Source organism: Agelaius phoeniceus, chromosome 2 (assembly GCF_051311805.1).
Source record: "Agelaius phoeniceus isolate bAgePho1 chromosome 2, bAgePho1.hap1, whole genome shotgun sequence".
In the NCBI taxonomy this organism is placed as follows: Eukaryota; Metazoa; Chordata; class Aves; order Passeriformes; family Icteridae; genus Agelaius; species Agelaius phoeniceus.
The window spans coordinates 27,935,537-27,957,249 of NC_135266.1; the positions used below are offsets into that span (position 1 = coordinate 27,935,537).

Below are 21,713 nucleotides of genomic sequence, written 5' to 3' on the forward strand. Positions count from 1 at the left end.
TATAAAATGGAATGAGTAGACTGGGAGGATCACAATCATATATCCTTGTTGGAATTTCCATTTTGTTGTTGGAAAGGCAGGAAGAAATCTTCCCGGGATTTGGTGCTCCAAGAAAGTGGAAGGAGAATTTGTTTGGAGTTGAAGGTAGCCCCTTCCCTTGTAGGTTGATATGTCCTTTCAGGAGAGAGCAGGACTGCTGGTGGCAGACTAGAGGTCAGCCCTACCCTTCTCCATCAAGCCCCTGTTGTGCAGTTCAGGCAGCTCCCTGCTCAGCCTGCAGGTTTTGGTAGCTCCTACTTTTAGCCCTGTGTAAGATCCACCCCTCTTTGCTTTTGCAGGTCCCAGCCTTCACTGTATCCATTGTATTCCTTTTTATTTTTACCTCCTTTCTTCTTGCCACTAACTGGTTTTATTTCAGTTCTCACATGGAAGACTTAGAAATGCCAGCTTCCCCTTTTCCCCCCTTTTTTGTCATCTTCCATCAGCAACCCCCAGGGGCAACTTGCTGGCAATGTGCTGCGCGAGTCAGCAGCCTCTTGAAGGAAACAGCATTATTTTTCTCCTGACTAGTTTGACTGCTAGGAAAAACAAAGTGGAGCAAAACATCTCTTTTATAGACACCCGAGGGCAAGACACTCTTGGAAGGACTCATTCCCTGATTGGGAGGCTCTGGGGATTATATCCCTAACAAGAGAAACCTGGCAACCTGGCAAATTATTTCTTTGACACAACCCTACTTAGCTATTTGTGAATTGTGTTCTGTCTTGTTGGTGCTGGCCAGACATGGAGGTGGGGGAGTGTTGCCTTCAGCAGCTGTTCCATAACTGAAGTTGTGTAAAGCACAGGCTTTAGCAGGGGAGAATGATAACTTAGGCACTTTTTTCTCACTTTCTAAAGGCTCAAGAAAAATAGCCTTCACTGAGCAGTCCTGAGCAGCTTGTTCCTCCAACATTTCTATTTTTAAAACTTTCAGTGGGAATTAGAGCTGGTGTTTTCCAAGTGCATACAACGGCTCACTGTGCTGTGTGCCACTCTTCAAAAAACCAAAATAAGACCAGCCAGAGCAGGAAACACTGAATTCTCCCCCATCTCTTACCCCAGGCAAATGATTCCCTAAAAACAAAATTTCAGACAAGTGAATATGAACATTGTCTATTGCCATTTCCTACTGAGGTAAGTAGTTTGAGGTCATCTTTTCTGTATTTACAATGTACGGCTTAAAATACAAACACCCTTTGTGCTTTGTTATTGTTTGCACGTCTGAGTGCTTTCATAGATATGTGCTGCAATAAAGGATGGCTTAGAAATTAAATATAAAAAGGCAGCCATTGCCACTGGGGAATAGAGTACTCTACCAGTCAAGACACAGCCTTCACTGGCCAGGCTCACAATGTAATGCTCTTTTAAAAATTATTTAATGCAGGGGTGGAATTTATGCATCATAAAGGGATGAGGCAAAACCCACTGTCCAGTCCTTTTCAGCCTTTGGTAGAAACTTTGATCATTAATCTAATAATATATTTGGTTGCCTAAATTTGTAAGGTCTGTTGCAATTTTGCCTGAATGTGAAAACAGAGGCCTTTCTGGGCACCCTGTTCTTACTTTTTTTTTCTTTCTGAATAAGAATGTCATGACATTTTAAAACCTATGGGCACTTCCTTTTCTTCTGTTCCTTAATTGAACAGCAGGATACATTTTTAACTGCTCCTTCATTGTGGTTCTGCAGCATGCACAACACTGTTGTCTTTCTTTTGTCATTTCCCTTCCTTCCTCTTTAGAAATTTTATCTCCCAAACCGGTGAGGCTCAAAAGGGTTTTTCTTCAAAGAAGATTTTAATTCTTGTGTCTACGTTTGCCAATTGAAAAACACATTAAATGTGTTTGCCTCTGGGCTTGACAATAAGCCTCAGACATTAATTCTGGAACAAGCACTTTCAGAGTTACTAGGCTGCAATTATAGTAGTGTTAGCAGGTGTGAATTATTTAGCTGAAGTCAGAAACCAGTCTTGTTTAGAATAAGCAGGTTTCAGGTGCAGTTTGGCCATTCAAAATGTGTTAACTGCTTGACAGACTAGGTTATCTCATTATGGGTTAGATTAAATTTTGCTGAAATTAGTAGATCTTTCATTTAAAATAAGTTTATGAAGATCATAGGCATACATTTCAGCCTCAGGTAGAGACAGTCAAGGCAGCTTGGAAATGTAAGTGATATGTGTGGATGAGCTGGGTCTATCTATTATTTTGGAAGTACAGGGTATGTGGTGAGAGACTAACTCTAAACGATAAAGGAAAAAATCACAGTGAATATTGTATAGCATCTGTGTGTTGTCATGACAAGAGTGTACAGTGTTGAGATATTGGATTGAAAGAGTGGGGAAAACCCTTCAGCGTTCAGTCCACCTGACTTTTGTGGAAGTTTGATTTTGTATATCCTTGTGAATGTAAAAAATGACAAATTAACCCAGAGTTCCCTAATGCAATCACCAAGTTTTGCATGGAGTAGAACATCACATCTGTTCAACAGGATCCTGGTGACCTTGGCCCTTTTTGTCAGAGTCTCAAATTCCTTTTTCTAACCTGTATGTTTTTTGTAGCTCAGTTCTTCATGCATGTAATGCCCATGTCTGTGTTAATATTCAGTGTGTATCCAAACTTTCCTGGTCCCAGAAAAGCAGAAAATAATCTAGCATGATTAACACCAGCTGTGAGGGTAGGAGTGGTGGGATTTGAGGGTACCACCCATCATGAGATGAGCATGGCTGAAGTTTTGTAGCTGGCTGAACTTCCTTTGCACAGCTCTCTTCTGCTTTAGGAAAAAAAGTCTGCTCACCCATGGCCATGTCCCTTTCACCTGGTTGTTTGGTAAATTCCTAGCAGATGAATTTGCTGAGAGAATTTTACTGAAGGATGAGTGAAGGGAGAGACAAACACCGAACATGCAAATATTGGAAATTGAACCTAAAACATCTTCAGAAGTTACCCTGGCAACAACATCCTGAAGTTCAGGGGTGAAAAGGGAGAAAGAGATCCTGTCCTGAGGCTGAATCAGTGAGTCGCCTAATTTGGGACAACCAGCATCAGGGAAGCTGTTTGAGGATAGATTGTCCTCTGAAGCTGCTGCTGTGCAGCTTTACTGTTGCACATTATTCATTGCTCAACTGTTTCACAAATAATTTTCAGTAGCCCAAGAAGGGCTCTAATCAGGTTCAGTGGAAGGCTTTCCACAGATTTTGCCTCTCAGCAAGGATAAGGTCCTTGAATCATACACCACTGGCTGGTAATTCTCAGAAGGAAGAAGTTGAATTAGTTTTTCTGGTTCTTGCAGCCAGCAGAGTGGAAACAATTGGTGTCATCTTCTTTGGACCTTGAAATGGGAAAGGTAAAACAACAGCAGGTTGCAAGTAGCAGTATGAATTAGAAGGGAAGAGTATTTAGGGTGTAGTACAGTCACCTCCATGTTACTTATGTAAGGGTGGAAAGACAAAAGCAGAAACCTAGATTTTTTTCTTTCTCTCTGGGAATTCTTCTAAATAAAAAGTTATATCAATGATGGCTAACTGTTTCACTGGCTTCTCTTTACTGGAATCACTTATAAAACCCCAGCTCTTGGTTTGTCACACAAGAGGCCAGAAGACGTAACTGCCTACATAAGGGGAAAGAAAAAAAGTGAAAGGCAAGTAAAAAAAATGAAAGAACTCTTGCTGCAGGGGAGCTAACTTGGCATCTCTATTCCATTCTCTTTAACATATCCAGAACCATGCCAGCTCTGTGCAGATGCTCCAAAATCAAGGTCACCAGGCTCATATGGTCTCCAATGAGATGCACTGTCTGTGTATCACCATGCAGGATGATCCACCAGCAGCTGGTGGCTTTATGACTTTTGTTTCTTTGAGCAATTTACCAGGTACTTGGCTGAGACTCTGGAAAGTGCTGTTAAGGGAGTTTGGTTTTCCTCAGCAGACCAAAGCACTTTGCTACTTTGTTTAGTAGAGCCTGCTGAGGCAGACTGTTCATGGTGCCATGAAAAACAAACTACCCCCCATAAACATTACAGCCAAGAGAGCTACACACTCTCAGCTTCTTGGATATGGGGCAGGGATTGCTGCAAAATGATAGAAGGAGCTTAGGAACTTTGTGGTTTCAAAGTCAGTCCTAGTCAGCACTAACAATCAGTTATTTTCAACCAGCTGGTGGCTGTTCCAGTTTATTCCTTATGAAAGACATATTCATCAGTGTGAGATGAGAGGGGGAAAACACTTTCCTGTTGCCATCTCTAATAAAGCAGTAAACATAGCTGAATGCCAGAATAAAGAATATGCATTAGATTTGTCCTGCAGGAGATTTCTGATGCAGAAGCGAATCTGTCTGGTGGCTGAATTATTGATGGTGTTGTTTTTAACCCTAGTGTATTGCCTGCGATGTGGTAAACATAACTTCTTCACAGGTTCTCATCCTGATTTCTGGCCAAATCTTGTTCTTGATTGTCCATCTGTGGCTGCTATTAACTTAGAATAGAGTCACTGCCATGGCTCCACAGGTAGTAATTAGGCACAATTTGTTTTAGTCCTAGATACATCCTCAGTCATAAATATTAAAATTTGCATAGAATAATTTTTCATCCTTAAATGTCCATTCTTCTCACAGTTTATAACCAATAGCTTGTGGCTTGCACACAGCCCACGCACACAGAAATAACAAAGGATCAGAGTAAGTCTTCATGCCTTGCCTGTCTTACCTTTGGTGCAGTTATTTGTTGTGCAGATACATCAGAAGGACATGTTGTGTCTGCCTTCTCTAGTCTTTGCCTATACAGCTGAGTAAGTATGTCAGGGGTAACTGCAAAGCTATGGATTTATTGCACACCTAGGACAGACGTAATTAAAATACCAATATGCCATTGGTGAGCCTTGAGGCCCAAGCCAGATGGAGCTGTGACTGCTGAAGACCCCTTTCTTAGGTGTTTAGCTGTATCTTCAGATCAGAGACCCATTCTTGACCATGCAGGCTAGGAGAGATGAGGTGTTCCCTCTCGCTGCTGCATTACTTGGTGGGTTTTTTTCAAAATTGTATAAAGCCCATACTTTTTTGTTTGACCCACCACAGTACACTTAAAAAAACAACTTGTAGTGATGATGCCAAAAGGGAGTTATTTTCCAGTGATGCCTTTTCCACAGATGCCTTTGGACACGTTCAGAAGAGGAGGAAACCCGTGTACACAGCCATATGAGACTGTAGGGTACAAGATGAAATGAAAGTGGGTGTGGAAAACATAAATCAAAAATCAGAGCATGATTTCTAGTCTGGTAAGAAAAGCTGCATCCTCTTTGGCAGAAAGCATTGCCATTTCCATCCTGTTTCTGATGACAGGATTCATCAGAAACAGGTTTGCAGCAGCTTTCTTATATGATGTCTACATGGACTTCTATGAAGATGCATTTATCAAAGCCAAGGTCTTTCCTCTGAGCTGCATTTTATTAAGCAATAAATTGACATAAAGGGTCTTTTTGCAGTTTTAAACAGCTGGGAAGAATTTTTTTAAAAAGTCAGGCTTGTGGTTGATGAATAAAACATGGCTCAATGTGATACCATTCAGCAAGGGAAGCTGTGGAATAATTTACATTTTTGCACATACGGATTTTGTACATTGGTAAGGACTTGAGGTTTCATTGTGGTAAGCATTCAAATCTATTATAAAGTTGTGAGGGCAAATAAGAAGTAACTATCATTAAAAATGAGAGTGAATTGTTCCTGTTAGAGGCACATGAGCATGGTTATTAGGAATACTTTCTGCCTGTGGGAGATTTTTCTTTTTTTTTCTTTCCCCTCCCCAAGCTCATCAAAGGATAAAAGCAGAAAAACATGAGTGCAATGGGTTTATTCTTTCTTTGTGCAGTGTCTGTGGAAGCTAACAGCAGTAAAAACCCTTTGTAGGCTAAAATAATAGTTCTTTAAAAAGAATTCAAAGAGACGTACATGGGCAATATTAGGAAAAAAAAGAAGGTTGTATGTCATTTATAGGCTGGTTGGGTTTCAGTGGGCTCCCAGTGTGTTCCAAAAACATGTTTAATCTGCCACATACCCTCAACTGATGGCAAGGTAGTCTTTCTTGGAATAGCTGTTTCAAGTGAAATGCCTTAGATATTCATCAGAGCCACATTTTTCACTTCTGTTTTCAATTTTACAGAAGTCATGGACAGTACCTCATTGTCTGTGAAGACAGTCTAAATTCTGACACTATTTTGATGAGCTGGTTACTAGGCCACTGCTGCTAAAGGTCCCCTGCAAACCTTTTTCTCTCCCAAAATTAAGCCAATTGTAGCACTGCATTGAACAGGTAGAGGTGATGTCAGCATATCCTTAAAACTAGTGATGGCCTTGAGTGGTTAGCCCTGTCTGCTCATTCAGGCATACTCAAAATAATCAATGTTAAATAATGTTGCTTTCTTCCCCTTCTTTCTTTATTTTTTTTTAAGTACCTCTGCCTTAAACTTGCTCATTCTGCCTTTTAAATATATTCTTTTGATCACAAGGAACTTATGACACATTCAGTATGTCTGTTATTTAGTTGGAGTGAATGATGATATTTTCTGGACACTAGAATATTTGAAAAACTATTTATGAATTTATCTAGACCTATAAATTGAAAGGACAACTGCACAAGGTATTCAAAACTTTTCAAAAATATGATAATGAAAAGCAAGATCAAATAATCAACAAACAATTAAAAAATGGCAAAATCCAATATTGTAATTTTTGAAGAGCTGTGTGTCTGGCAACAAGACAGCTTTGTGAGCACTGAGTGAAGCTGAAAACAGTGTGTTTGGTTTTAAGTAGTATAATTTATTCTGGTTAAAGTGCTTGCATGATGGGACCTGTGGGATCATTTTCTGTAAGTGAAGGAAGACTTCCTAGATAAGGTCAAATTGTGTCTGATCTTTCCAAAGCAGTTAGCATATGTGATGGCTCCAAAGAGTCCTGACAATTGCCTTGGGCTCTACATGAGCCTTTTTTTCCTATTTGATCTCTGCATCCTTATCTGGTCTCAGACTACTTATCACACTGAAATTTATTATTTAATGTCTCATTTAAATGGCCAGAAACATTAAGTAGATTTATATTATGTTTAAGTTTCAGTCCCAAGTAATTTACCACAAGTTTAGTGTTACTTTCCCCTCTGGTGTTTTGACCCTGGCTGGATGCCAGGTGCCCACCAAAGCCCCTCTATCACTCCCCTCCTCAGCTGGGCAGGGGAAAGATAAAACAATGAAAGGCCTGAGGGTTGAGATAAGGAACAGGGAGCCATCACTCATCAGTTATCATCATGGGGACCTCCAGGGGTTGCAGGTGGATCTCTGCTCCACTGTGGACTTCCTTGGGCTGCAGGGGCACAGCTGCCTCACCATGGGCTGCACCACAGGCTGCAGGAGAACCTCTGCTCTGGCTCCTGAAGCACCTCCTCCCCTTCCTTCCTCACTGACCTTGGTGTCTGCAGGGGTACTGGTCTCACATACCCTCACTCCTCTCTCTGTCTGCAGTTGGTGTGGTGCTGTAACTTTCACCCTTCTTAAAATCTGTTCTCCCGGAGGTGCTGCCACTGTCCCTGAGTGGCTCAGCCTTGGCCTGTCTTGGAGCTGACTGGCATTGGCTCCATTGGACATGGGGGAAGCTTCTGTCAACTTCTTACAGAAGCCACCCCTGTATTTCCCAGCTATCAAAACCTGGCCTCTTTTCCCAGGCAACCAGCAACAGGACAAGAGGATGTAGACTTAAGCTGTACTGGGGGGGACTACGTTGCGCATTAGGAAGAATTTCTTCCCAGAAAAGGTGATTAGACATTGGAATGGGCTGTCCAGAGTGGTGTTGGAGTCACTGTCCCTGAAGGTATTTAAGGAAGGACTGGACATTGCATTCAGTGCCATGGTCTACTTGACAAGGTGGTGTTGGAGAAAATGGTCTCAGAGATCTTTTCCAACCTCACTGATTCTGTGATTCTGTCCCATCCTTCATCCTCTCCAATTCACTTTCTATCTCACACACAGTGCTAAAACAGCTCCTGACAAAATCTCTCATGAATGTCTTTTTAGCCAGAGGCCAGAACAGCAACTTCTCTAATTGGCTCCTAACTATCCCACCGTTCCTGAACCAGCTTGTCACTGGGAAGGGGCATGAATATTTTATAGTTACCTGCAGCCCTTTCTCCTCTTAGGCAGTCTGCCTTGCCTGAGATAATTGTAGGTTGCCAACTTCAATGATAGGTTTACAAGGCTCTGTTAATTCACTGCTGTTTGGCCTGTGGAAATTCAGGGGAGCTGAGAAAGATCTTGTTCCTTCATGAGAAATGCATGGTCTTTGTCAAACCTTTGGTCTTCATCAGGCTCTGGCTTTGTTTATTGCTATTTCACAGAAGGACATGGCCACAGGTAGTGCCACAAGTTGTTGGTTTGGTTTGGTTTAGAAAGCTGGGGAAGAAAAACAAAGTAGGTGAGGAAATGAGGGTATCTAGGTGTTTGGAGAAGAGAGATTCAGGAGCAGGGATTTGCTTCTGCATTGATTGACTGTATGTGAGAATGCTTTCAAGAAGAGACAAATTGTGAATTGCCTGCCACTGTGTGTTTTGTATTTAAGTGGTTTTATTTGGTGTAAAGCAATGACAACATGGCTGGGCAAAGAGACAGACAATTGACTGTTAAGAAATGAAATCAGACTAAAGATTGAAAAATGCTAAACCAATGAAAATATGATTGTAAAAGATCAACCCCTCTAGGAGGCACCTAATTTCTGGCCATAGTCTCCTGCAAGATGCTGTTCTTTCCACAGAGTTTAATTTGCAAATCATCTTTCTTTCTCTGCTAGTGTCCTGCAGTGTAACCCCCAGCCCCATCAATAAAAGATGTGGTGATGAGTCACACATTTGTTGCAGTCATCCCATCTGCAATAAAAATTCAGTCCTCTGACAGTTCACAGTATACAAATCATTTCAGCTTGCAGTTAAGGTTGAGGCTACAGAGCAGTAATTTAGGGGAAAAAGAAAAGACATTAGATGGTGTAATAATCTTGAAATCAAGTATTAGACAAAGATAAAATTCAGATTTTGGTTTATAAACAAAAGATGTGTTTTGGGTGTGGTAAGCCTGGGAATGTTGGCTCTGTCCTGCTGCAACAGCAAGCTGCAAATGCATTGAGTGTAAATGGAGAAGCCAATTAGGCTGTGTTCAGGGTCACTCAATTTAGGGCTGAAATGAACAACTGGGTATTTTTTTGAACAGATTTCCAAGAAGCAGATTCTGTTCAGACATGAAGCAAACTGATAATGACTCTTAATAAACCTTTCCCTTGTCCTACTTGTTACCTTTGACATGTAAAAGATTAAACTCTCATTTGTAAACTGATAGTCAAAGAGCACTGAGCAAACTTTGCCCATGGAAATCTTAAATATGATTAATGCCATTTTTGCTTGTGTGTCATGCAGTAGAAAGAGACTGGTTTGCTATTTATTTTATTTATGCTGTTTAGTTTCTGAGAGGGAAATGAGAAAAAGCATTCATCAGAATTTCTTATTCAAGGTCTCTGCAAGCCTCAAAGTGTTCTGAGAGGAATCAATACATGAAATGAGATATGTATTTCAGTTTACTAGAAAGTTTTCTATTTATTTTTTTTTGCCTGTAAAAATGCTGTTAGACTGGCCAGACCTTTTAAAATGCTAGGTATTGAAAAATAAAAAGAAGTGTTCTATGGGGAGATGAGCAGCTTGCATACGTGTTTTGGATACCTGTAAATGTATTTTCTGGAAAAAAAAGTGATGTATACATAGAAGACATTGTCATTATTGATAGGTTTCTTGAATTAAGACTGTTTTTTCTCCTGCCCAAAGTTAGTATTCCTGTGATTGCTAAAATAGTGGCAGAGATGTGTCATACTGCATGCACAAATATCAGTGCCTGTGGACACAGGAACAGTTTTGCTTTTCATGTCTTGGATCCCATATGGACACAGAAAAACGCATGGCAGGAGTGTTACCATGGCAGAGGTACCATGTGTAGATTCTAATGAGTCTTACTCAGATCCAGACTAAAACACCTACATTTAGATACAGGCAAGCAGTTTTCCACTTGTGAGCCAAAGGCACGGTTCTGTTGTTGAAGTGTTGGTGAGATGCCCCAGTTATTCTGCTGGCCTCTGGTGGCTGTCCCAGGGGCCCTGGGCCTCTGGTATGTCCTGGCCTTGCTGGATTTTCCAGCCCTCCCAGGGAGACCTCAATAGCCAGCGTGCCTTTGGAACAGGCATGGTGTTTTGGCAGCTGCATTAAGTTCAAAGTCTCCACTTACTCAAAGAGTATGTGCTTCAAATCCTTGGTCACATGAATATATTTACGTGCAAATGCTAAATTTAAGTGCTTGCATCTTAAACTGAACTCTACCCCTGCTCTGGCTCCAGGTGAGCTAACTTGGCCAAGCTCTCTGGGTAGCCAGTCAGAGCAGCTGCTGTACCTCACTTCACTGTGTTTCAAACACATGTTGGGAACTTCTGTTTTGTTCAGGATCACATGGCTCTTCTTCCTAATGCTAGGCAGCTCCCTCCTCTGCAAATATTTCCCCTGAAATCAGTAAAACTTCTTGCAGGAGGAGATACCCCTCCAAGTTCAGAAAAGTTTGTTTCCTGGGAAGTACTACCCGTGTGAGGGATTTTGGCTAGTTGGAAAGAGCAGTAGTTGCTGCAGAAAGGTAAATATTTATCAAGCATTCCCACATATTCATGTTCTACACACCCTGATTTTTTAATTAGGAGCTGCTGTGAGCCCAGGCAGCCTGTGCCACTTGTTCCCAGCCAAGGGAGGGACTTTCCTGGTTTTGAGTTTATACATGGGTTCAAATGAGTTTCATGAGCATGAACAGGATGACCTTTTCAAGTAAAGCACTTCAAGTAAAGCCTGGTTTAAGGGCATCTATGCTGAACAGTGACATAAAATTAACTGGTTTCTTAGTTTTCTGAAAGCCTATAATTTGATTCAAAGGTAACAGTTTGAAAGGCATTAGATTGAAACATCATAAAACGTCATTGTTGTATTTCATATATTTAAATACACACATATAACTATAAATATGAATGTTAATAGCAAAAGGTACTACAGAAATAACATCAACCCATTACAGAATAAGGATGGTCACCTAATAAACAGGGACATAGTCAAGGCAGAGGTGTTTAATGCTTTCTTTATCTTCCACACTGATGATGGACTAAGGAGATGCCAGGGCCCTGAGCTGGAGGACTGTGGCTGTGAGAATGATAAACTCCCAGTCAGCCCTGGACTTGTACAGGATCTGCTGCTCCACTTGGATCCCTATGAAGATTTCAAATTCCCTTTTTGGGTGTGTATAAACTGTCAAATTTCTGGTAATTCAAAAAGTCTGAAGAATACTTTTTCTTACTAATGAGCGAACCCAAGGAATTTGTGGTTGAAGTAGCCTTGAAAAGTCCAAATACTCATCACATAACATGGGGTGACCACTCATCTTTTCTCATTCATTGCTTTCACTGTGGGGAAAGCTCATACGGAGCTTTGCCATCCACACTGAGACCCTGAGTCAAACCCCTTGCAATATCCCCATGTTCAAATAGAAATTATGCCTCTGTACAGCATTTCCAAGCTAAATGGCCATTAGCAGCAACTTTTTTTGTTGTGCCATTTAAAAAGTTTTCCTTGGCCAATTATATGAAACAATTAATCCAAGAGAGATATTCTGTTTTTACAGATGTACTTCAGCTCCAGCTCCTACTGACAATCGTACTGTGTCTCCCTTGAAATACAGTGGTGAGATTTGGTAACTTTAATGGACAGTAAACAGTGACATTTACTTATAAATATGGATTTGTTAGAAGGTTTCAACCCATGTAGGTACATTGAAAGCCAAAAGTATTTCACTGGCATGCTGGGTTTTTGTTTGTTTCTTTCTTCAGTAACAGCATTTAATATATTGAAATTAGCTTTGTTGAAGAATATTTATTTATTGATGGTTTGGGGATATTTTTGCCTAGCAAATATCCAAATCTTTTTTGTGTGCATACATTATGAAGCCATACTTGTTGTATTTTCATATTCAGGAAATTAGTTTAAATTAATTAGTGCTTTTTGGTAGCAAACTGTGTAGGAAATAAAATTTGAATTTCTAGATGGAACCAAACATGTTAAAAAAGCTCATAAATTACCTGTTGTGATCCATCATCATTTATCTTTTTGTTTAGGTCAAAGGAAGGGGGTTGCAGATTGTCCCAGTCAATGTGTTAGTGTGCAGAAGGAAGGATTTTTTGGTAGATGTCTCTGTCAGGGGTCACAGCTTGGACTGGGAAGGATGTCCTAGGGGAGCATTGGGCACTGAGCTCCTAAAATGGTCATCAGCCTTCAGTTTGAATGGTGACCACCTCTGTGCAGATGGGGATCCTGAATAACCCCACATGGAGGAGCCTGGCAAGCAGCCTGCTGAGCCAGTCTGTCCTCTGCCTCAGAAAAAGTGCCTTTCTCCCCTGGGGACTCCTTGAACAAAACTCATGGGAGTAAGTGCTGGGCTCATTTTCCTTCTAAGTATAGCAGGGGATCATGGTTGTATAATGCCACCAGAGGAAGAAGGTTTCCTCCTCCCTAGCAATAAGCTCAGTGTTGAGGGCAGTCATCTGTGATGTGATAGACAGAATTTCAATCCCCTCTCCTGTCTGATGGGAATTCAAAACTGCATCTTCCATCTTTAAGGAAAGTCCCCACATAGCCCATTGGCTGTACCAATCCCTGCCATAAAAACATTTTGTACCTCTTGTATAAAGACTGTTCATTATAATATCAAGATGTGCCTAAACAAGCCTCAGAGGAGGGTGCGTGCTCTATTTAGCATAGTGCTTGATTCTTTTCTCTGTGCTGTTTTTTCCAAAGGAGAAGTGGTAAAATTGTCTGTCTTCTGAAATGGCTTCTATGTTAGTGATGAGCAAGGAGTGGGGAATGAAAGTTTGAACCTGTTTATGTCATTGAATAAAAGATTATATTTATTCTTCTATATCCTAGATGAGTCCTAGATGAAGTTTTAGTTACTAAGACTGCAAGGAATTTGTGTCATTTCTGCACTGGGTGTCATGAAATTGGTGTTTTTTATGTATTCTTTTTAGCTCAAATCCAAGACAGGAATATAGGAAATGTCCTTCTGGGTTTGACAGGAGTCCTGTGGCCCAGAGCTTGTTCTGGGGGTTTGATCTCTTATATTTCCATCTCCCCAGGCTCCTGGCTGTCCAGAGTGGCCTGTGTTATGTGTGTTAGAGAGTACCCCTGCTCTCAGGGTCCACTTTTGGATCTCATTTCTTTGGAACACGTTGAATTCTGTCTACCTTCATCACTCTCTGTGGCAGCACCTTGCAGAAATCCTCTACCAAGCATTTGAAATGGTTTTCTTGAATTCAGACTGGGCTACATGCTGCTTCAATGAAGCTCTGCCTGGGTTTGACGAGCCACTGCCTGGGAGCCTGTGTGGACAGGGAGGCACTGGGCTCCTGGGGACACTGATTTCAGCAGGTAAAGCACAGACAGAGTCACTGGGATGTGATAGCAGCTGTGAGCTGGTGGCTGGGTTGCAATTTATCTTCTTGAAGTCTGATTTCCAAATCAGGCCTGCATGTCTCTCTTTCTCCCTTTCCTCTCTTGAAGAGAAGAGTGATGCCATGTTTCCATGATTCCATGCTTCCTCTTCTTTCAGCAAGGGGACAGTTACACAGCTGATGAATAAATGTGTGGGTTTTCCTAGCATGGACCATCTTGTGAGGGAGAGAGGAGAAGTAGCTGTAATCAACACATTGTGAATTAGGCCTTGCTCCCCAGTCAGCCTCATGTGTCTGTCTCATACTGCTCCATGTGCTTATGGGCAGCAGGAAACAGGAGGGAGAAGGTGAATGAAACATTTCATTAACTATTCCTTTCTTTCTAACTGTAGCAGAATCAGCATGCAAATACCATTCTGTGTTTTATTTTTTTGCACTGACAGTGTAGCTACACAAAAATATTATGATCTTCTGCTGCCAAATGCAACTGAATGAATTATTCTGAAGCATTCTGATGCCTGTCTTTGTCACAGTCTCCTATTTCAGTCCCTGTCATGCACTGTGCCTATCATTCATTATAGTTGATGGGTTGAGGGCAGAAAGGTGTCTCTTGCCTTGTTCTCTGGAGAATTTTGTCTTGTCTGTCTCACCTTCAATCACTGCTAATAGCTCTGCTGGAACATATTCAAGAAGGGGCTGTAAGGAGATGATGAAAATATTTCACAGGGCAGTTTATATTTTAATAGCTAGTTTTAAAAATGAATTTGCTGGAGCAGACCAAAATGAAGATTGCTTAGAGAGATTTTTCTTGCAAGCCTTTTAATTAATTTTTTAATTGTTATTAATCTTTAAGCCCTTTGCATTCTCGTTACATTTTTCCTGTGGATTGCCATGATGGATTGGGTTTTACTGTGATTGACCAATGACCATTTATCATATGAATTCATTAGGATGAGTTACTGTTCAGCAAATACTGTTCAGCAAACGCTGTGTTGGAGGGGAGAACAAAATAGCACCGCAGCTTTAGGATGTGTTTTTGTAGGAGGCTTTCACAAACTTTGAACTGCTGCTTCTACCTTGCTTTTAAAGCACATTGTGCCTGTCTTTGTGGCAGGTCTCTGTCACTGCTCTGATGTCCTGCAAAAGTTGTAGTGGAGGAATGAGACAGAGCTCACCATTTTGGCAGGAGCTCAGTGGCACACAAGTGAGGGTGGAATCGCTGGACTGTTCTGAAGGGTTTTAGGTTATATTTATTATTGTTTGCCTGCAGGACTTTCTGACCTCTCTGTTCCACTAGAATGTCTCTCTGAAAAGACAGAACTAAAAATCTAGTCTAAGAATGTAAGAAATACCATCATGTGTAAATGTTCCTAATTAATTCTGAGAGTATTTTTTCAAAGAACTGTAATTAACTGCATGAGGTAAGAGATGTATTTGGGTATCCTTACAAAAGATTTATATTTCAGTCAGCTGTATAAATAAGTATCAAGTGATCAAGTATCAATAAAAGGAGAGACCTCTTGACATGAGGAGTTTGAATTACTATTAGCTTTTATGTTGGTCTTATTTCTATAAGCATACTGGATACAAGCTTTTAGGTAGATAGAAGGAGTTCTAACTAATTTCTGGAAGAAAGACATCTCCGTTGATATTAGTATAACCTGTGATTTAATTTTATTTTGTCTCTACATCCCATAATTTCTTCAGAAATAGTAAATTGTGGCAGTGCAAGAACTGGATCAAAAGGATGGTATTAAAACCCTGGAGTGAGACTGGGAGAAACAGGCTCCATACCTGGCTGTACTGCAGGCTGCTATGGTGGGCAAGGTGGGCAAATCATCCTGCATGGCTCTTGCCAGACATATCCTTTAGAATATATATCCATTGGGACACCAAACAGATTGAAGACTCATTCCTCCTGTCCCTCTCTGTTCATAGTCCCAACCTGAGATGCCTGTGGCTCAGTGAGATTGTCTTCTCAATATCAGCACAATGACAATAAAATAGGATTCTGTGCATACTTTCCAGAGTGGTATGAAGAAATTAAACCTGATTTGAAGAAACTAAAGGTACTAAAGATGATTTTCCAGATTACATCAGTGACAAAAGTAACAAACTCTTTTGTTATTTTCTGTGATTTTTTTAGAATTTAATTGCTTTGACACAAACACTGTATTTTGAAGCCTTTTTAAATTCACTGATTGAAGTGCTACCTTTTCACACTTTAGTTTTTGACCCTGGGATTAGGATTAGGATTTGTTTGAGAAGAAAATAGGGCATTTTGGTGTTAGACTTGATGAAATCATTGTCGGGAACTGTCAAGACAAAAATGACATAAAGACAGATCATCTTGTTATAAGAGGCTTGCTTCAGCAGTCTGGAACTTACAACCAATTATTTATGTCAAGGTATTAAACCACCTTTTCAGTCAAGACCAGGTATGAAGTAGTAAATTAGGTATGTTTTACCAGATTTTAATGATGACTATTTTTAATTAGTTGCAGAAACACGAACTAATTATGTTAAAGGTTGTAGTTGAGGAGTTCAGAGATTAAACTATTCACTTAATGACTAATGGAAATGCTAACTGAATCTTTGTCCCCTATGTCACTAATTTTCAAGGATCTATAAATGTGGAGTCCTTTTGGTGGCCTGTCACTGAAAGTTGTGCTGCAGGGGCACACCTGGTGAGCTCTGGCTGCTCGAGGGCTTTTGGGTCCTGGAGCTGTGAAAATATGAGGTAGCTCTTCTTAATAATTGCTTTTTAACACAGTGTAACATACAATTCTTTCTTTTCTTATGTTATCTGAGTAAAACTCCATCTCTGTTCCATGCAGCTGACACAGAAAACAAGGCTACTCTTTGATTAGCACAGAAAAACATGGATTCTGCCCTCTATGAGTAATGGAAGTGGTGCCTCAGTCTATGTTTATCTAGACTTAGCAGTCATTAAATTGTTTTGTCTTGTCATGCAAACTTATCTAAGAGAATTTCATTCAGAAATTCTCATAGGCAGAGGTTACAATCTCTGGAAAGCACCAGACCATCACTTCTAGCATCGTCCACCCCACACCCCACATTTCTAATCTCACTAATGGTATTGAGACCATTCCAGCTCTTGTGGAGCTCAGAGCTGGAAGACTGCAGAAATTCATATTTCAATTTCAGGTATGGGCAATGCTCCTTCTATTCTGATTCCATTGGAAGAGACTTAAAATGAGTTATTCTTATCCTTTTCCATTAAGCATTCCTCTGCTTAGAAGCATAAATGTAATTAAGATTGTGGGCCTCATGACTCTTTTTAATGGAATTAGATCCCATGACTCACTCGGGCATTATCTGAAGAATGTCTCCCCATACAAAATGACTCAATCACTAAGATTGCTGTCTGGCAGTGTGCCAAGATATTAGGACCCAGAGAGCTAGCACTTAATCTGATTCAGGGACATCTTTAATATTTTTTGAACATACATGCAAGCATATTCCAAATATCTTTCCCTCCAAAACAGAAGTTAAGAATTTATTTCAGGCACACTCTACACTCTGAGATGTCTTACAACATTATTGATCCTTTTAAAGTAATTGAATTTAATTCTGAAACATTTTGCAAAAATTCAGACGAAAAAATAGTGCATACAAATCAGGACAAAGTTCAGGGCCATGAGGAGGTCACTGAGCTCTGAAAGCTGCAGCAAACGGCACTTCCATTTCTTTAGCTATTTTTTCTTTTTTTATTTTCTTCCTCTCAAGATTGGGTAAAAGAATTGGGTCATACTAAATATCCCATTATTAAATCCCCACCATTACATTCAGTCAAAAATGATTAGGAAAATGTGATGAGAAGCAGCAAGCTTTCTTGGTTCGTGTCAAGTTGAGCCAGCAGTGCCCTGGCAGCCAGGAGGGCCAGCCCTGTCCTGGGGGGCATCAGGCACAGCATGGCCAGCTGGGCAAGGGAGGGGATTGTCCTGCTCTGCTCTGAGCTGGGGTGGCCTCACTTCAAGTGCTGGGGGCAGTTTTGGGTGCCACAATATAAAAAAAGACATAAAGCTATTAGAGAGTGTCCAAAGGAGGGGAAAAAAGATGGTGAAGGGCCTTGAGGGGAAGCTGTATGAGGAGCTGCTGAGGTCACTTGGTCTGTTCAGCCTGGAGAAGAGGAGACTGAGGGGAGACCTCACTGCAGCCATCAATATCCTCATGAGAGAAAGTGCAGGGGAAGTCACTGATGTCCTCTCTGTGATGACCATTGATAGGCCTCAAGGAAAAGGCATGAAGCAGAGTCAGGGGAGGTTTAGGTGGGATGGCAGGAGAAGTTTCTTCACCAAAGGGTGCTTGGACACTGCAACAGGCTGCCCAGGGAAATGGTCACAGTAAGAAGTGTTCGAACAATCTTCCCAGACACATGGTGTGACTTCTGGGGCTGCCCAGGAGTTGGACCCAATGATCCTTGTGGATCCCTTCCAACTCAGAATATTCTAGAACTCTATGATTCTTGTAGTATCTCTTTCCCATTCTGAGCACAGGTAGTAGTGAGAATTCTTGGTCTGAAGGCTGTTTATATTAAAAATCTCCCACTGGATTAATCTTCCCTGAACTGGTTCAACCATTTTTGCTCCCACTTCAATTTCTTTAGCACGCAAAATACATTTATGTACTGTGCCAAATCCTAACCTATTTCTTAGTTTAAGTCTTCCAGTGAAAGGAGAAGAAATATGCTATAACCATATTCTTAAAATCATTTGTATCTGAGCTGACACTTGCATAACAAAAGGCCTAATTTTCAAGCATGATGATTGATTACCAAAAGCCAATGGTGTAAAGAGGAAGTGCAGGTTCTACCTGTACCTCTGCAGAGATGTTGGATATGACTTTATTCAGCTGTGGGAATCTGGACTCAGATATGCTGGCCAAGATTTTATTGTGTTCTTATTTGAATTATTGCCCCAATTTATTATTTCTCTGTTCATTGCCAGAAAGCTGGTATTTTCTTCTTATAAAAGGAAGAGGGAATAATTATTAAATTAATGCAATGAATCATTATCAAAATGTTTCTATCAAGTATAAAATTTCTCATGGTGCTAAATGGTGAGCAATGTCATTCTTCATATTTGTTCTAACCTGACAGAGGCTAACTCGTCTTCATTTATGGTAAATGGCTAGATGCCATACGGTGTTAAATCAGAACAGGATATTTTCAGTCATCTAAAATGAAGTTGTGTGACACAACACAGGACTTTGTGAAACCTCAGTGGATATACAAGAATCTAATAATACCTATTCAGTGATCATGCAAGATCCTTTTAATTGCTGGGAGAGTTTTCCCACATGCTGGTGCCGAAACTGTACCACAATCTAAAAAGATATTAAAACAGTGGAAAAAACTTTCTAGAAGAGATGTTTTCTGAGGGTTTAATGTAAGCAGCAACTGCATGCATACAACTTTAATATGTCAGTTCAAGAAAACACTGTCTGCTGCCTCTTACATCTGTTCTAGACTGTGTGATCAATATGTTGCACCAAAGACACTCACCTACAGGCTCACCTGAAACTTGAGACTCTGCCAACAACTGTTGGTGTTAAGCCTAAGCTTATCCATTGCTGAGATAGAATTGACATGACTAGTTGTTTTGTGCTTCAAGTAAGTGCCAATAGAGTTTAAAATAGTAATAATTGTTAAATTTGGTCTTAGCAATGGCCTGATCTGTTGTTCAAGTCAGTGAGTGAAAAATATGTCCTTTCTGAAATAGACAGGCACTTTCCCATGGACCTCAGTAGGCCAGACTACAATATATGGCTTGTAGAATTAGTTGCCTATAGATAAGGCCCATAATATTTAAAATGTTTCAGAAAAAAATGCTGGTATTATTATTTCTGATTTATAAATTAGAAAACAAGAGCCACCAAGGTGAATGACTGATAATTCCCACACTCTTAGCCATGAGCTTTTCTGGCTCCCTAGGTGGAGAGTCACAGGCATGGTTGTTCAAAATAATGTGTGAAGCAATACACAAATATAAAATAATTGGAAACTTCACCACTTGGCCCTAAAAATGCAAGGAGCCAGGTACCTAAACACAGGGTTTGTTTTTTTACTTCATGACTTTACAAAATGCTTTGGATATCTGTGGATAAAAAATTTAATCAGTGAAAACTTTTGATTGTTTTGAATGCAGCAGCCACCTGAACACATTAAAATGAGTGAGTGGTTAAATGATTACTGATGCATTTGCCCACAAATGCCTTTGCCCACAAGCTATGGTTAATTTTGTTTTCAGCCTGTATTTTGATTTAAATCCTTTCTTTGAGTGCTCATAACTGTTAGTATGAACATTTCTTAGAGTGAGTGTTTAATTTTCTGAACCAATGGAGTTGTCATAAGGAAACCAGAATCTTGGTTAAGCAGGGGGCAGGTACACATGTGATAAAGGGTCTTTCCATAGACTTTTGACAACTTTTTCTGCATTGTTCCTGACCACAGGGGTGGAAGATGGAAAAGGTCAAAGTCCTATTATTGGAATGCTGGACCTCCAAGTTATGACTCCTCTTTTGGGCCAGCCTTGGTGTAGCAAAGCTTCCTATGAACTGTGCTGAGGGACACTGCTGAGTGCTCCTTCTGTCCTCCTTTACTCTCTGCTGACAGTAAAGCAATACAAAAGAAATATTGTGTGCTTTCAGGTAAGTGGAAGAGATATATTAGGAAAAAAAAAAGAAACAAAGAGAAAAAAAGGAAATGCATCCCTCAATTATGAGGACTTTTTAAAGATATGGAAGAGAAAAAAAATTCCCCTCACTCTAATGTCCTCTCACAGATGAATTTTTGCCTTCCTGAAATATTTATGAATATTAATTTCTTTTTTCTTCCTTCTTCTTCTGTGCAGCATGTGGTCTTCACTTGGAGAAATTACTCTGGTGTATCTTCAAAAGCTGAACTTATCTGAACAATGTCCATCAATCTGAGAGATACACTGCTTTATTAAATTACTTAAAGACACTGACAAAGCCCATAACTATGAATCTTAATCTTAAGGATCTCAATTCTAATTTGTACAATGTCTTCCACTAGATTAGCACAGAGAAAAGATAAAGTGAAAAGCTGACTCTGTGTACAAACTAGACAGAGCACAGCAAAGCCCAAAATCAATAAAAGCAGCAGAAAGTCTGCTGTTTCTCCTTTATACATTTACTCATGGAGTGAAGGCATTTTTATCACCAAGTTACCTGGATTACAGAGCAGACTTTATGGGATTTTCCCTTTCAAGGAAGAATAATTTTATTGTGGAAACAGTAGTTTTCTTTTTCTTAACAGAAAAAAGGCACAACACATTTATAAATATAACAATAAATTCTTGTGGTGCATTTTGAACCTTCCTAAGAGAAATTCCACTGTTGGAGAAAGGGAATACATGGTTTTCAGGTACTGGTGAGCCAGAAAACAACTCCTCTCCTATGGTAATTTCAAGACCTCTCTGTCATTAGGGCATTCAAACATGGTATTCTCTGTAGTGACTGAAAGCTTGAAAAGCCATAGTATTTTTTTCCTTATATCCAGCTGGATCTTCTCCTGTTTCAATTAGTGACTACTGTCAGTTGTTCTCCCACATTCCTTCATTAAGGAACCTGGATCTGTCTCTTATCTTCTCTTAACTATTGAAAAATTGTTAGGTTCCCCCCAGGATGTCTCTTCTCCAGACAAGTAGGTCATGGGGGTCTATTTGAGACATACTACACATTTGTGTCTCAAGTCCAACACCCAACTGTTTGTTTGTTTTATTGATATCCTTACAAAAAGGCATCAGTGAAAATGAAATGTTATTTTGCTGAAATAAAGTGCCAATGCTAACATGGAAAGTCAAAGCAGCATTAATGCATTAAAAAAAAGAAAACCAAACCCAAAGTCCACTTCTTTATATAAATATATTCTGGGGAATAACTTGATAAGCAATGCTAAATTGAGGCTTAAATGCACCTGAAAATTACCTAATCTTTAGTAAAAATGATGGCTTTTTAAAGTAACAGTAATCATATTCTTTCCACATCTGCACACAGAACTCCTACCTAAACCAGAAGTCAAACATTACTAAATTTATATTCCCTTGAAGAGGGAATTTGCCTTTTCAGTAGTAGCCTTCACAATGAAGGCACTT

General features: G+C 40.1%; 1 long non-coding RNA gene across 1 annotated transcript; it reads left to right on the forward strand.

Annotated features, from left to right (window-relative positions):
- The first annotated feature begins 1,052 nt into the window (after positions 1-1,052).
- LOC143693453 (uncharacterized) lies at positions 1,053-20,691 on the forward strand. Its single transcript, XR_013181148.1, has 3 exons — positions 1,053-1,173; positions 20,048-20,244; positions 20,448-20,691. It is a non-coding gene; the product is annotated as an uncharacterized LOC143693453 (long non-coding RNA).
- Positions 20,692-21,713: the final 1,022 nt, after the last annotated feature.